Here is a 15,969-nt window from a genome sequence, read left to right on the forward strand (position 1 = left end):
TAATTTAAGCCAACAGTTTTCCCCAAATTTTATTGAACAGAAATGCTAAGTGACAGTCCGATGCTTCTCATGCTGTAAAGCTAATGTTGATCTGACATTTGCTTAATGTCATTTATATTGGCAACTTCCACAATTTGAGTGAAATCATGTGTCACTGTATATAGAATTAAAATAAGATAGCAATGAACCTCTTCTCTGCATTGTAATAAGCGAAAAGGATTTTTGCTTATTGAGAAATGCAAAACATTAAAAAAAAAACACTTCAGTATATTTGTCAGCAAGTGAAATGGACAATCTTTAAATCTTACCAGCACTACCTTGAATAACAGTATTCAAGCCATCTGGCTACACCACCCTAGGAATGTCACCTAAAGCATTTATATACACCTGCCACAAAAGCATGGAAAGTTTGAATTACCAATAAGGGTCAGAAACATGTGCAAATGCAGAGCTTCCCCAACTAGAGTGCAGTTACATGCCTTCACAGTGAACACGCTGGAACCAGGTGACCTATCGAGAGGTAAGCATCAGTGTAGTGGTCTCGTGCAGTGTGTTGAAACTCTGACTAAATACCAAGTTAAACCGTAAACCAATGAAGACAGGGTTGATCATTTACTGTCACTCTTTCTCATTAACATTGTGCGGTGAAAAGTGTAATAAAACAATACAGCAATATTCAGTGTCTTGACTAACATTAAATTATAAATGACTAATGTAGAGTTAAGTGGTTCTAACTTAACTAATAACAAATAATCAAAGAGACGTATGTCCAGCGTGTGCTCTCTAAGCATGGCTTTATTATTCTGCTCACTTTTCCACGCCCCCCGCTTTTGTGTTGTAGAGCGACAGCCCAGGTAGCATGTACAGATCCTCTTTGATGCTATTAAATGCAATTTGTTGATCGCGCCCCCACAGAAACACGTATTGCTCAGGTCCCGGAGTGGCTGTGTCTTTTCTGCCAGATGAGGTAAGTACTTTCCCAGGTGATTCACCATCCCGAGGAATCCTCTCACTCCACTCGCGTCCTCAGGCTCCTCCATGTTGGTCGCTGCCCTCACTTTGTTAGGATCTGCTCTCATGCCGGCTGCATCTATGATCTGTCCGAGAAATTTGACACGGCCTTTTAAGAATTCACATTTCTCACCTCTCAGCGTGATGCCAGCCTCCTGCCGCCTCCCCAGCACTCCAAGCAGTCGTGTGTCGTGCTGGGTCTGTGTGTCCCCGTACTCGAGCACATCATCGAGTCCCTCCAGCATCTGAGACATTCTCTTCTGGTAGTGTTCGGGTGCTAAGGATATGCTGAAGCAGAGACAGTTAAAGCAAAACCTGACAAAAAGGGAGTGAGGAACATTGTGAGGAGAGCGGACTCCTTGGCAAGGGGATTTTGCCAAAACCCTGAGTTTGTATAGATTTTTGAGAATACTTTGGTACCCTCTAGCTGTCCAAGTGTGTGTTCGACTGACGGGAGCATACAGTATGTCTTTCTCTCTTGACTGACTCATTCAATTTGGTCAGATCCACGCAGATGCGCACCTCATATTTGCCTGGCTTTGGGACAGTGACCATACCGGCGCACCAGTCTGTGGGTTGTTGAACCCTTGAGATCACATCCCATCTCTTCCATGCGTGTGAGTTCTTCATTTACTTTAGACATGAGAGGCAGCGGGAACTGGCGTGGGGTTGATATGGAGAATGGTTTGGCCTCTGCTTTAAGCTCTATTTTGTATTCACCCTCCATCTTGCCTAGCCCTTTGAACAGTGTGGGAAACTGCTCTTTGACTCTCTCGACTGAATCAGTGCCACCGTATCTACTCTAGCCACTAGCCTTAGTGCCTGAGTAGCTGGACGTCCCAGTAGGCTAAACTTCAGACCCGGGACTACGTACACTTTCTGTGTGGTGCTTTTACTGTCTGTTCCTATAGTGGCTGTGAACTTCCCCTTTGCTATGATGGGTGTCAGACCTGGACCTGACAATGGTTACATGCTACTTCTCTCGCTGTGTGCTGGCGTTCTACCACACTACATGCATTGTGTCTGGTTACCTGGCTGTGACTGATAACTGCTTTTTTCATTTGTTCCAGCCTGCATTTTCTGCTGTCTTCCTTTGCCTTTGTCAAACCTGCGTTTTGTTTGAATGCTGTCCACATCTGTGACCTTTGCCTTGAAGTTATTCTTCAACAGATCCTGTTGTTTTTTCACCCTTTCGCTTTGAAGCGTGCGTCACCGCCCTCTCCAGTGTTAGCTCCGAGTCAAGCTGCAGTTGCTCCGACAGCTTTTTATCGCACAAGCCTACAACCAGTCTGTCACGGACCATTTCGTCGTGCAGCTGTCCAGAGCCACAGTGCTCTGACAAGCAGTGGAGTGCAGTGATAAAGCTGTCCACTCTGTCTCTCTTTGTTCCTGCTGTCTCTGGTTGATTTTGGCTTGCTCAAAAATAATATTTCTCCTCACCACGAAATGTCTCTCTTGTTTCTCTTTGACAGTGTTGTACACGCCCGCCTCTTCCTCCGTCATACGAAGTGAAGTCATGATGTCTTTAATTCAATTCAAGTTTATTTGTATAGCGCTTTTTACAATAGACATTGTCTCAAAGCAGCTTTACAGAACATAAACATAGAGCAGAAGGTAAACATAAGGGATAATAAAAGAAATAACGAATAATAAAAGAAAAATAATTAACAGAATAAAAAATTCAAGATTATCTTCCACCTCGTCCACCATAGTATAGATTAAAGTGTTCACCTGGTTTTCATCTGGCTTTTTACGCCCCGTCTAGGGGTGAGGGCGAAACATGAACGAGAACAAGACACCAGGGGTAACTGAAAGAACAATATTTTACAATATGTACAAGTGTACAAATGGGGTATGTCTTCAGGAGCCGACAAGGCCAAAATAACAAACAAAATGGCTATTTATTGCAACCTTTAACTTCCCTACTAAACAAAAGAAAAAGAAAAGAGACAAATCACTTCCCTATCTCCCTAAGAATAAACACAATCAAGAAAAGGTACAAACAAAATGGTATCGGTCTCCCTACTTCCCCACAAATACTATATACCACTATATACAAATTAGCAAACAGGTCCAAACAAGGGCAATCCAGAATCAAAGTCAAAAGAACAGGCAGGAGTCAGTATTAACAGGAAATGCTAAGAATATAAATACACAGAGCAATTTCACACAACTAGTTAGCAAAAAGCAAGTGATGACAGCAAATGAGCCAAAGAAGCTAAACAGGAAGTGGTGGTGGAGGCTTTTATAGGCCAGAGGGAGTCAGCTGACCAGCAGGGCGTGGCACCAGGTAAACCTCAGGAACCAATCAGGGTTTATCCTGCACAGAAACACAAACACCTCCCCAAAAACAGAAAACAAATAGAAAAGGACGTAACATGGCTGTAGCTCTAGACCCGATGCAGTCTGGAATCTCTCAAACCTTCAAATCCACTTGGGCCACTCTTCTGGCTTTGTGAAGTCAAACTTTGTTGTTGGGGGAAACTGGAATTGCTCCATTTTCTTTCTTTCTCGCCCACGGCGAACGGTAACTACGAGTCGCATTAGCCTTGCAAGCTAGCTAAACTTCAGACTAAAGTTAACGTGAGTTCTCTCCAGTTAACTCGGCAAAACCATATCTCATGTTTACCCGACTGGAGAAACTGAAGTCTTCTGACACCATGTAGAGTTAAGTGGTTCTAACTTAACTAATAACAAATAATCACAGATATGTATGTCCAGCGTGTGCTCTCTAAGCATGGCTTTATTATTCTGCTTGCTTTTCCACACCCCCCGCCTAACCACAAGGGGGTAACATCACATCATGTGTCCCATAAAATCCCTTAACACTACAACTAACACAAACTACTATTAGCTACAGTATTGGCATCGCTAAAGCTTGAACACGATGGTAAACAACCATTTTTAGCAGCTTATAAAACCGCCTTTTTTAACAAATAATCGCTTATATAAATTCTTTAACATGTGCAATGTCATATTAATTAATTTACGGCATTACCTCTATGATGCTTTTTGATGGATGCAATGGATTATTATAGAGAGCACACCATGCCGGTCTCATTGCAAGGACGTGACGAAACAGGAAGTGACTTAAAGTCACATAAAACAAACAATATATTTTTACAAATGAGGTAGATAGAAGTAATAATTAATAAGTTATTGAGTAATTATAAATAAGTATTAAGTAATTATAAACTTTACATTTTTATCTAAGAATATTTATCAAAAATATTTAAATCAGATATTTGAACATTAAAGTCCTTAAAGGACAACACAATCAGAAATGGTGTTATCAACACTAATACTAAGGGAGGGCTAAGGAACTCCTCACCTGGCTCGGAAACTGTATTATAAAACCTAACCAACAGGTCATCAGTATGTCTGCATTCTGGGTTGGAGCCTCAGAGATTCTGTTTTAGGGCCTCTTAGTAATCTGCTTTATGGTCCTTCAGAGACGCTGGAATAGGGCGATCTCCTGAGTGGGAAGCATTGTAAATGGTGTGGGAAAGGGAAAGGAGTCTCAACAACAAGGCCCGAAACAGATGAACAACTGGCCGGTGATGGCCCACAGAATCCCTGTTGACACTTACTGCCTCAGCATTTGTACTGGACACTGCTGGGTTAGGGACTTAATCAATAGGGCAAAATGCTGCGAGCTGGAGTGAATAGTTAGTGAAGGGTGTTTGTAACGGAAGGTTTGATGGCCCATCTGATGCATTTGGTCTCACTGAGAGGGGCCTGCAAATTACTGAGTCTGTTGAGATACTTAATTAAGATACTTAATTATGAGCTTGATCTAGGGCAGGGGTTGGCAAACTTTTTGACCCGCGGGCCACAATGGTTTCTAAAATTTGATCGCGGGGCCGGGTCAGAATAGGAGATTGGTGTGTTTGTGTGAACTAATATAAATTAAATGTAAAAACCATTACATTAAAAGATTTAACAGGCAGAAAAACACCATTGTGCTTAGTTTATTGTAAAAATTGTTTTACAAATTTATTACTTTAATAATGTAGTAATAAACTCCCATTCAGTTTCAGTGGGAACAGTGTTGTTGGTTTCCTTTTTTTGCAAGTGCATCAATGTCTGGCGTTATATTTGTTGTGGCAATTCTCAAGATAGATCCGAGGTGTTGGTCAGTTAACTTGGATCTGTGACGGGCTTTGTTGATGTTCATGACGCTGAATGTCTGTTCACACACATAGGTTGAGACAACCAACGTCAGCATCTTCTGTGCCATCCTCCGGAGGTTTGGAAACGTGGCTTTGTTAAGTGAAGCATAAAAGTCTTTCAGTTTAAGAGAGTTGAACTTCTCCTTCAATACAGAGTCAGACTGAAGATCTATCAGTTCCAGCTGCAGCTCCTGTGGTGCTGTTTCAGGGTCTTGTGACAGGGGACAGGACACCAGCTGAAGTGACTTTTCAATTTTTTCAAAGTCACAGAAACGACGGCAGAATTCTCCGTGCAGGTCGTCCAGTGATTTGCTGTATTTATGAGCATTTTGGGTCGCCTCTTTCTGCATGGCTAGTGTGGGGAAGTGAGTGAAAGATTTGTTTGAAATTTGTCTGGAGAAAAGAGTCAGCTTGGATTTGAAGGCCCTAACATTTGTGTACATGTCGTGCACAAATTGATCTTTTGCCTGTAGCTTGGTGTTCAGCTCATTCATGTGCGAAAGTATGTCCATAGCAAACGCAAAGTCACAACGCCAGTTCTTGTCGCTTAGCTCGGCAAATTCGTTGGATCTCCCCATTAACTCCAAAAATGCAGTGATCTCCTCCTTCAGCTCCCACACTCTTTGAAAGACTTTGCCCAAACTTAGCCAGCGCACACGAGAGTGATCGGTTTCTTCCAGGAACGCAATAAACTGACGATGCTGAAGTCCCCTTGCTCATATAAAGTTAACAAGTTTTACGACTGGATTCATGACATGATTTAGCTGCAATATAAACTTACACAGAACTTCCTGATGAATGATGCAGTGAAGGAAAATAACATCCTGATCAGGATTTTCCTCTTTTACTTTTTCCTGCAGTCTTTTAGCAACCCAACGTTTTTCCCAGTTAAATTTGGCGATCCATCCGTGGTGACATTCTCTTCATTCTCTCGATGACAGCAGACACCTGGCTATACAAGTCCTCTCCCCTTGTTTTTCCTTTAATGGACTCCATTGTCAAAAATTCCTCTGTGATATCAAAACTGTCGCTAATCCCTCGGATAAAAATTAGGAGCTGAGCAGTGTTTTTTATGTCGTTACTTTCATCCAGTGCTAGTGAATGAAACTTAAATGACTCCGCCTTTTTGGTTAATTTGATAGCTATATCTTCGTCAATCAATTCCACACGGCGAGTCATAGTTCTGCGTGATAAACTGATTTGTTCAAATTTGCCTTTGCTCTCCGGACACAAGAGACCTGCTGTCTCAACCATGCATTCTTTTAAAAATTCACCTTCAGAGAAAGGCTTACTGGCCTTTGCTAATTTCAATACCAGCAAAAAACTTGCCTTAGTACTCGACTCTTTTATCGCAGTTTGTCTGTGAAAAAGATTTTGCTGAGTCTGTAAATTAGCCGTCAATCTCTTAGCTGTAGCCGACCGTCCTTGTGGAGACTGTTTACTAGCATAGTTAGCATGTTTTGTGGCAAAATGACGGCTGATGTTGTATTCTTTAAAAACCGCTACAGTTTCTTGGCATATCAGACATACAGCTTTTGATCGGACTTCAGTGAAAAAATATTTTGTTGTCCATTCTTTATTGAACACTCGGCACTCACTGTCTACTTTTCTTTTCTTCGGTCCGCTCATTTTTACTGAAGGGCTGAAAGTGCAAAGCTACAAAGTTAAGTAGAGAGTAACTGTAATGCATCATACTCAAGGGTCAATGTCTTCAGGGTGCACCATCTCCTGGGGAAAGACTGGAATTACAGCTAGGTAAAATTATTGTGGTGTCTTTATAATAAAATTTAATATAATATTATAACTTGGACGGGTTCGGCGGGCCGGATTAAAAAGCCCAATGGGCCGTATGTGACCCGCGGGCTGTAGTTTGCCCATGTCTGATCTAGGGGCTAGGCACAAGCTATCAAATACCACTTGCAGCTCTCACTGTGTGTGGTACTGGTACCGGCAGTTTATGGTGCACAGCTCTTCTAAGAAACAGCACAATAAGCCTATATTTGCTGATTGACAACTGCCCACCTGCGAATCCCTGTGGGCTGCCTTTAAGACCTTCAGTGTGGCTGGAGTGTGCCCTGTGTCCAACAAGTGTTGTAGATAGTCCAATATGGAACTGATAAGACCACTTGTTTGTAATAAACTTCCACTGTTGTAACTGAGGGCCTGAAACATGGCCCCTCACAGACACTGGGTCATCAATGGCAGGGAGTAATGGAGCTTTTATCCTTGCAGGGTATATGTATTAGAAGGATGTGCGGGTGACCAGAGGCAAAAATGGGACCCTCCACCTCTTTACAGGGTGTAATAGAACATTTCATTTGAGGGGAAGGTCTATAAGCACATGCTGCGATGAGGCTGTCTGATAGGCAGCTGGAACGTGGGCTACATTATCAGAATAACCTTTCCCGTGCTCAATGTGCTGAGACTACTGCACACACTCTGAACGAAAGACTGGAAATTCTGGACTGTAGATTTAGGCTTAGCCACCTGGTCAGCTAAGAGAGCTAAAGATATGTGATTTTTGAGGTAGAATACAAAGTAATGGTTGCATTTTGTGGAACATTTAAAAGCATCAATAATCCAATGAAACTTACAGAAATAATCAAAAAATCAATCGGAAATATTAAATCAGCAAGGTATCTGTCAAACAACCAAGTCCTCCTTTTTTGTGTTGACAAAAAGCAGCAAGAGATTGCATTGACGATCAAAGAACTTGGAGGTAAAGCAGTCAAATGTTATGTACTGTGAGAACTTGATAATCTTAAAGGAGTGATTATGGGGGTACCTGTATCCTTATCTGATGAGGTTTTAAAGGCAAACGAAATGGTGACAGAAGTGAAGCGTCTGCTTTCTAGTAGAAATGGTTTAAAAGAGTATTGTTGTACTAACTTTCAATTGTAAAAACTTACCCGAACATGTTAAAATTGGATATATGTGTTATATGGTATGGCCATTTGTTAGACCAGCATTGAGATGTTTTAATTGCAAAAGATTGGGGCAGGTTGCTTCTGCCTGTTAGGGGAAAAAAAGTGCATGTGTGGCAGAGAACATAATTATGGAAAATGTAGAGAGGGGGTTGGACCAAAATGTTGTAATTGTGGAGGGCCACACAGTGCAGCGTGTATAGGTTGTAAAGCCCAAAAGCAAGCAATGGAAGCAATGAAACTCAAAACAGTACAGAATATATCGTATGCACAAGTAGGCAAGCAAGTACAAGCAACAAATGGAAATCTGAGGGAAAATATCGTAACTCAGTCTAAAGACACCTGCAGTCATAAATGTCTTGAGGATGGAAACTTACTTGTGGTAAACAAAATTAATTTTGTAGCATTTATAGCTGAAGTCTTTAATTGTTCAGCTCAAACAGAAAAAAGAACTGAAAAGCTGAAAATTATTATATCTGCAGCGACTCGACATCTTGGTATTACTGAAGTGTCAGTGGAACAGATTGACAAACTGAAGGAACAGTAGTGAAGGATGATCCTTTGGGTAGTCAGAGAAGTTAAAGTAAGATATGAAAATATTGCAGTGGAATGCTAGAAGTTTGATTGCGAATGGGCAAGAACGTAAAATATTTGTTTACCAGCTGGCAGTTTTACCAGACATTATATGTATTCAGGAGACTTGGCTTTGTCCGCAGTTAAACTTTTGTATTCCTGGCTACAAATTGGTTAGAAAGGATAGAGTTGGTACAAATGGAGGAGGATGTGGCACATTTGTTCAAGATGGGGTGACTTACAGTATAGAGAAGTAATAATAGATGTCTTAGGGGAATGTGTTGTTGTAGAGGTGTGGACTCAGGGAGGGGGATCAAAGGTGGTAAACTTTTATATTCCTTGTAATTAGTTAACTCTATATGATCTAAAATTGATAAGAATCGAAGCTGGGGAAAATTTGAAATGGTTTGCGGATTTTAATGCACATAATTCACTTTGGGGTAGTACTTGCCCAGATAATAATGGTAGGGTAGTAGAAGAGTTTATGGAGGAATATGCTTTAGTGTGTTTAAATAACAGGAAGGGTACTAGATTCAATATAAGGGATTCTTCGCTGTCATGTCTTGATCTAACAATAGTCTCTGGAGCTATAGCTTTAGAATGTAAATGGGAAGTACTAGAGCAATCTACATTGGGAAGTGATCATTTTCCAATTTTATGCAATGTGGGATTGGAAATTTATCAACAAAATAAAACAATGCCAAAAAGATGGAGATTTGATGGAACTGACTGGGATAAATTTAACAGATTATGTATTGATGGAATGGTGAATTATAGCTTAGATGATGATATAGTTTTGTGTTCTGATCGATTAATTACAATTATTATAAATGCAGCTGAAGAATCCATTCCTAAATCAGAAGGTAAAGTAAGATTGAAAATTGTTCCATGGTGGAATGATGAATGCACTAACGCTGTTAAAGATAGTAATAAGGCTTTTGGAGAGCTTAAGAAAACGTTAATACCTATAACTTTAATTAGTTATCAGAAGAAACTGCCTCAGGCAAGGAAGATAATAAAGCAAGCTAAAAGGAAGCATTGACAATCATTCTGCTCCACAATAGGAAGGAAAACCCAAATAGGAGTGGTATGGAGTGTCCTCAAAAAAATGTTTGGGGTTTACAGAACTCAGAATATACCAGTACTAGTAGATGAAGGGAAAACAGCAGTGACGCAAGAAGATAAAGCGGAAATGTTTGCTTCCATCTTTCAAAAGGCACACAGCTCAGATAACCTAGGAATAAATTATAAGAGACAGAGAGAAGAAATATTAAAGCATCGAGATATTTTTAATAAAAAAAAAAACGGATAGTAAAACAGCTTTGGATACTGACTTTAATTTGTGAGAACTTAGAGTTTTAATGAGGGTTAGAAGTACTGCTTCTGGGAAAGATAGAATCTGCTATATTATGATTAAACAGATGGATGACGTAATACTTAAAGTAATATTAGGTCTTTTTAACAAAATTTGGAGGGAAGGACAATTACCGCTATCATGGAAACAAGTAATTGTAATCCCAATTCACAAACCAGGGAAAGATGCTACTATAGCAGGAAATTATAGGCCAATAGCTCTGACGTCTAAAGTAATGGAAAACAATGATCGTTAATCGACTATATTATGTATTGGAAAGCAAAAAATGGCTCCTTATCAGTATGGTTTTCGACCAGGTAGATCCACTCTAGATGCACTAATCAGATTAGAAACTGATGTTAAAAAGGCGCTAGCAATGAAAGAGGTGTTAGTGGCAGTATACTGTACTTTGACATCAAAAAAGCATACGATACGATGTGGAGAGAAGGATTGCTGTTAAAGTTGCAAAGAATGGGAATTGAAGGAAGATTTTATATTTGGGTTTTAAGTTTCTTATTCGGACAATCAATACAAGTCAAGGTAGGAAATACAATTTCCAAGATGGTGAAGGTAGAAAATGGAACAAGAATGGGGAACTGATAAACAATCTATGATCAACATATATTGTACTCTCTTAAGATCCGTTTTGCATTATGGATGCATTATATATGGATCTGCATCAGATAGTATGCTTAAAAACTTAGACTTGATTCAGGCACGAGTGTTGATATATTACAGGAGCAATTAAAACAACTCCAATCTCAGAAATGCAAGTGGAAACAGGAGAGTACCCATTAGAATTAAGACGCCAAAAATTAGCTGTTGCTTACTGGATCAGTTTACAAGGGCATAAACATGAACATTGTACTAAAGCAATTATTGAGGGCAGTTGGGAGAGTATAAACTTAACAGGAAATGGTTTAGCTTGGAAAGCAATGGAGTGGGCTTCAGGAATGTCGCTAGATAACATATCATTTTCATTAACGGCAACTATTTCCCCAATACCCCCGTGGTGTTTTAGCCACCGTGAAGTTGATTGACTAATTCATGAGAGTGTTAAAAAGGAAATATTGACATTAAGAACTACACAATTAAATATATTAGAACAGTCTATTTTTCATTTCTCCCAATATACACAGATGAATCAAGAAACCCAGAGATAGGTCCTACTGATGGGACCTCAGTATATAATGCTGAACTGGTGGCAATGCAGAAGGCACTTAGTTGGGTGGAAGAGGAGATGCCAAACAAAGTTGTGATTTGTTCAGATTCTATGGTATCACTTATAAGCCTACTAAACTATCAAACAGTTAGATATGATATTTCTGTAGAAATATTAAATATTTTGTATAGATTAAGGCAAATTGGAATAATAATTAAATGTGTTTGGGTACCAGCTCACGCAGATATACCAGGAAATGAAAGATCGGATAGAATGGCTAAAGAGTCACTTAAACTGAACTTCCCCAATATTACTGTTGCATTAAGTAGAATGGAAGGGAAAAGTATCATTAAAGAAGCTTGTAACCACAAGCTTGTATGACACTAAATTTAAGTAGAGAGGATCAGGTTATTTTATCAAGACTAAGGATGGGACATACTAAACTCAATTCTACACTTTATATTATAGGGAAACATGGTACGGGATTATGCGAATTATGCCAAGTAAAGGAAACAGTTGAACATGTGCTGTTTTTCTGCCCCAAGTATTATCTGGAAAGGAATGAGTTAAGAAGAGAGCTAAGGGAATAGGTTGCAAAGTATTTACAATCAATAGCCAATTAAACATAGTGCTGAAATTAATTTTCTTTATTGTAATTAATTTTTGTGCTTATTTCATTTTCTTTCCACATTTCTCTTTTTACATTTTACTTTATACTGAAGCGTTCACCTGAGTGGGAAGAGGACGCGCTGCTCAAACAATACACAATGACAGTGAAGCAGCAGCAGCTCTGTGTCGCTTATTTTATTAACATTTATCTTCCCTCATCAGGCGGTGAGGGTACTACACATGCAAAATGTGTTGTGGTTAATTATTAAACCTGGTATATACCTGGTACATACTGTAAAACCCTTCTTTCTGTCTGACCACAGCATCCATCTGATAGCATTTCTTCTATATTCAGAGCTGATAAAGAACTTAGCATGAAACATAGAAGACCATAGAAATTACTTCCTCATGGTGTGTTGCTCCATGGTAGCTCCAAGGTCTCATCTGTAAATGAATTATTTGACCCAAATGCTGTGAACACTTGTGAGAATTAACTTCACATGTAATAGTAAAATTACATCTTGAGATTCACTTGTTATCAGTTTGGTGTCTGTACAACACCAGAATATTACAGATTTAACAGGTTCAGATCCCATCCTCGTCGCTGACCTCCTCTTTACCTCAACACCTTCATTGTTGCTGGCTGTATGCGTTCTGCTTGGTCTGTGATAGAATGCGTTGTGAATATCTAGCCACGTCTGTGGTGCAGGTAGCATGGCCGAGCGGTCTAAGGCGCTGGATTAAGGCTCCAGTCTCTTCGGGGGCGTGGGTTCAAATCCCACTGCTGCCAGCAAACCTTTTCATGGCCCCGTTTAAGCTTCCTACCTGTTCCCTCAATCCGTGCTACAGTGGGGTGTGATAAGCTGGCCCTGAGTCTGCAGCTTTCACAACATAAGGCTATGGAGCGCCACTGAACTTTGCAATGCATTGTGGGGTCTTGGCAAGACAAAGGCTTTACAAAAGCTTGTGGCAGCCATGCCTTGGAGGTATGAAGCTTAGGAAAAAGAGTTACCGGACCATAAGAAACTTTTCATGGCACCGATTAAGCTTCCTACCTGTTCCCTCAATCCGTGCTAGAGTGGGGTGTGATAAAGCTAGCTTTGGGTCTGCAGCTTTCGCAACTTTAGGCAGTATTTCCCTGCTGGTTGGACACAGATGCCTGTTAGTTTGCATGATCTCCACCAACATAAGGCTATGGAGCACCAATGAACTTTGCAATGCACTGTGGCTTTGGATTTTGGTGCTCTGAACAAGACCTTTCTAAAGCCCATTTGGTAAAGTAAGTATGCCGCAGAGCTACGTTTAAAAAAACCCTATGATTTTCGTAGCGTGCATTGTCTGCACGATGAGGTGGTCGAGATTTCAAACAATTCCTAACATAGGTCCTAACAAGTCCTAACACATTTCAAACAATTCCTAAGCTAGGTCCTAACAATTCTGAACGGCAAGAACTAACAGTTCTGAACGGAGCAAAACAGTCATTGGCCAAAGCAGGGGGTTGGGGCGGGACAAAACAGTCATTGGCCGAAGCAGGGGGTTGCTCTGTACGAGACGGTGTATAAGTGTAATTATATCAATATGACAGGATGTAACTACAATCGCACCTTTATATTATTATATCTTAACTGAATTTTTATTTGAAAATTGGCAAACTTTGCATGTTTGTGAAAACAAAAATAAAAAATTTAGTATGTGAATGTCATTTTCTGAATTTGCAACTGAACTACAAGTTTATTGTACTGAGAAAATCATATAGTTATTTACTTTTTTTTAAAAATAAATAAATAAATTGTATGCAATTGTTTTATTGTACAATGGATTTGTTTTGCCAGGCTGATTGCCCGGCAAAAGAGAATTGACTGGGACATTTTGCTGCAAGGTGTGGAGCTTCCCCAGTAGATCAGTGTGGCAAAGCCTTCACTGCCAAACCCTAGAGGGTTCCCAACAGCACATGTGGAACATGCACAAGCTGTTACTGAGTTCCAGGTGGCCTGGATATTCAAATCAGCAGGGTCAACACCCATCAGCACCAGCACCTTCATCGAAGGGATGGTCATTTGCTCCACCTGGTCATCGCCCATCAGCTCCAACATCACAGTCTCTGGGTTATGCCAGTCTATGGGTTTTGCCAGGTCCCCAGCCAACAGCTCCAGTCCTGCAGTCCCAGCAAATCTTTTCAAGGCACTGATTAAGCTTTTTACCTGTTCCCTCAATCCGTGCTACAGTGAGGTGTGATAAGCTAGCCCTGAGTCTGCAGCTTTCACAACATAAGGCTATGGAGCGCCACTGAACTTTGCAATGCATTGTGGGGTCTTGGCAAGACAAAGGCTTTACAAAAGGTTGTGGCAGCCATGCCTTGGAGGTATGAAGCTTAGGAAAAAGAGTTAGCGGACCACAAGAAACTCGCACGCACAGGCTAGTGTGCCGAAATAGCTCAGCTGGGAGAGCGTTAGACTGAAGATCTAAAGGTCCCTGGTTCGATCCCGGGTTTCGGCAATTGGTTCCTTTGGATGTCCGGCTACCCCTTCGGGGTAAGAGTTACCGGACCCCAAGAAATTTCACTCAATCTGTGCTAGAGTGGGGTGTGATAAGCTAGCCCTAGGTCTGCAGCTTCAGCAATGTTATGCCATGTTTTTGCAGTGCCTTTGGATCTTGCTGTTCTGAACAAGACCCACTTCTTAAGCCCATTTGTTAAGGTAAGTATGCTGCAGAGCTACATTTTAAAAAACCTAGGATTTTCTTAGCATGGTTGGGCTACATTTTCGGCATGACGAGGTGGCCGAGAGGTTAAGGCGATGGATTGCTAATCCATTGTGCTCTGCACGCATGGGTTCAAATCCCATCCTCGTCGCTGACCTCCTCTTTACCTCAACACCTTCATTGTTGCTGGCTGTATGCGTTCTGCTTGGTCTGTGATAGAATGCGTTGTGAATATCTAGCCACGTCTGTGGTGCAGGTAGCATGGCCGAGCGGTCTAAGGCGCTGGATTAAGGCTCCAGTCTCTTCGGGGGCGTGGGTTCAAATCCCACTGCTGCCAGCAAACCTTTTCATGGCCCCGTTTAAGCTTCCTACCTGTTCCCTCAATCCGTGCTACAGTGGGGTGTGATAAGCTGGCCCTGAGTCTGCAGCTTTCACAACATTAGGCTATGGAGCGCCACTGAACTTTGCAATGCATTGTGGGGTCTTGGCAAGACAAAGGCTTTACAAAAGCTTGTGGCAGCCATGCCTTGGAGGTATGAAGCTTAGGAAAAAGAGTTACCGGACCATAAGAAACTTTTCATGGCACCGATTAAGCTTCCTACCTGTTCCCTCAATCCGTGCTAGAGTGGGGTGTGATAAAGCTAGCTTTGGGTCTGCAGCTTTCGCAACTTTAGGCAGTATTTCCCTGCTGGTTGGACACAGATGCCTGTTAGTTTGCATGATCTCCACCAACATAAGGCTATGGAGCACCAATGAACTTTGCAATGCACTGTGGCTTTGGATTTTGGTGCTCTGAACAAGACCTTTCTAAAGCCCATTTGGTAAAGTAAGTATGCCGCAGAGCTACGTTTAAAAAAACCCTATGATTTTCGTAGCGTGCATTGTCTGCACGATGAGGTGGTCGAGATTTCAAACAATTCCTAACATAGGTCCTAACAAGTCCTAACACATTTCAAACAATTCCTAAGCTAGGTCCTAACAATTCTGAACGGCAAGAACTAACAGTTCTGAACGGAGCAAAACAGTCATTGGCCAAAGCAGGGGGTTGGGGCGGGACAAAACAGTCATTGGCCGAAGCAGGGGGTTGCTCTGTACGAGACGGTGTATAAGTGTAATTATATCAATATGACAGGATGTAACTACAATCGCACCTTTATATTATTATATCTTAACTGAATTTTTATTTGAAAATTGGCAAACTTTGCATGTTTGTGAAAACAAAAATAAAAAATTTAGTATGTGAATGTCATTTTCTGAATTTGCAACTGAACTACAAGTTTATTGTACTGAGAAAATCATATAGTTATTTACTTTTTTTTAAAAATAAATAAATAAATTGTATGCAATTGTTTTATTGTACAATGGATTTGTTTTGCCAGGCTGATTGCCCGGCAAAAGAGAATTGACTGGGACATTTTGCTGCAAGGTGTGGAGCTTCCCCAGTAGATCAGTGTGGCAAAGCCT

At 40.9% G+C, this 15,969-nt stretch overlaps 4 non-coding genes across 4 annotated transcripts; all 4 read left to right on the plus strand.

Annotated features, from left to right (window-relative positions):
• Nucleotides 1–12,513: 12,513 nt before the first annotated feature.
• On the plus strand, nucleotides 12,514–12,595 carry trnal-aag. Its single transcript has one exon. It is a non-coding gene; the product is annotated as a tRNA-Leu (tRNA).
• A 1,633-nt stretch (nucleotides 12,596–14,228) lies between these two features.
• trnaf-gaa lies at nucleotides 14,229–14,301 on the plus strand. The gene has a single exon. It is a non-coding gene; the product is annotated as a tRNA-Phe (tRNA).
• Nucleotides 14,302–14,574: 273 nt separating this feature from the next.
• trnas-gcu lies at nucleotides 14,575–14,656 on the plus strand. The gene has a single exon. It is a non-coding gene; the product is annotated as a tRNA-Ser (tRNA).
• Nucleotides 14,657–14,760: 104 nt separating this feature from the next.
• trnal-uaa lies at nucleotides 14,761–14,842 on the plus strand. The gene has a single exon. It is a non-coding gene; the product is annotated as a tRNA-Leu (tRNA).
• Nucleotides 14,843–15,969: the final 1,127 nt, after the last annotated feature.

Source organism: Tachysurus fulvidraco, chromosome 10, assembly GCF_022655615.1.
Source record: "Tachysurus fulvidraco isolate hzauxx_2018 chromosome 10, HZAU_PFXX_2.0, whole genome shotgun sequence".
Classification (NCBI taxonomy): domain Eukaryota; kingdom Metazoa; phylum Chordata; class Actinopteri; order Siluriformes; family Bagridae; genus Tachysurus; species Tachysurus fulvidraco.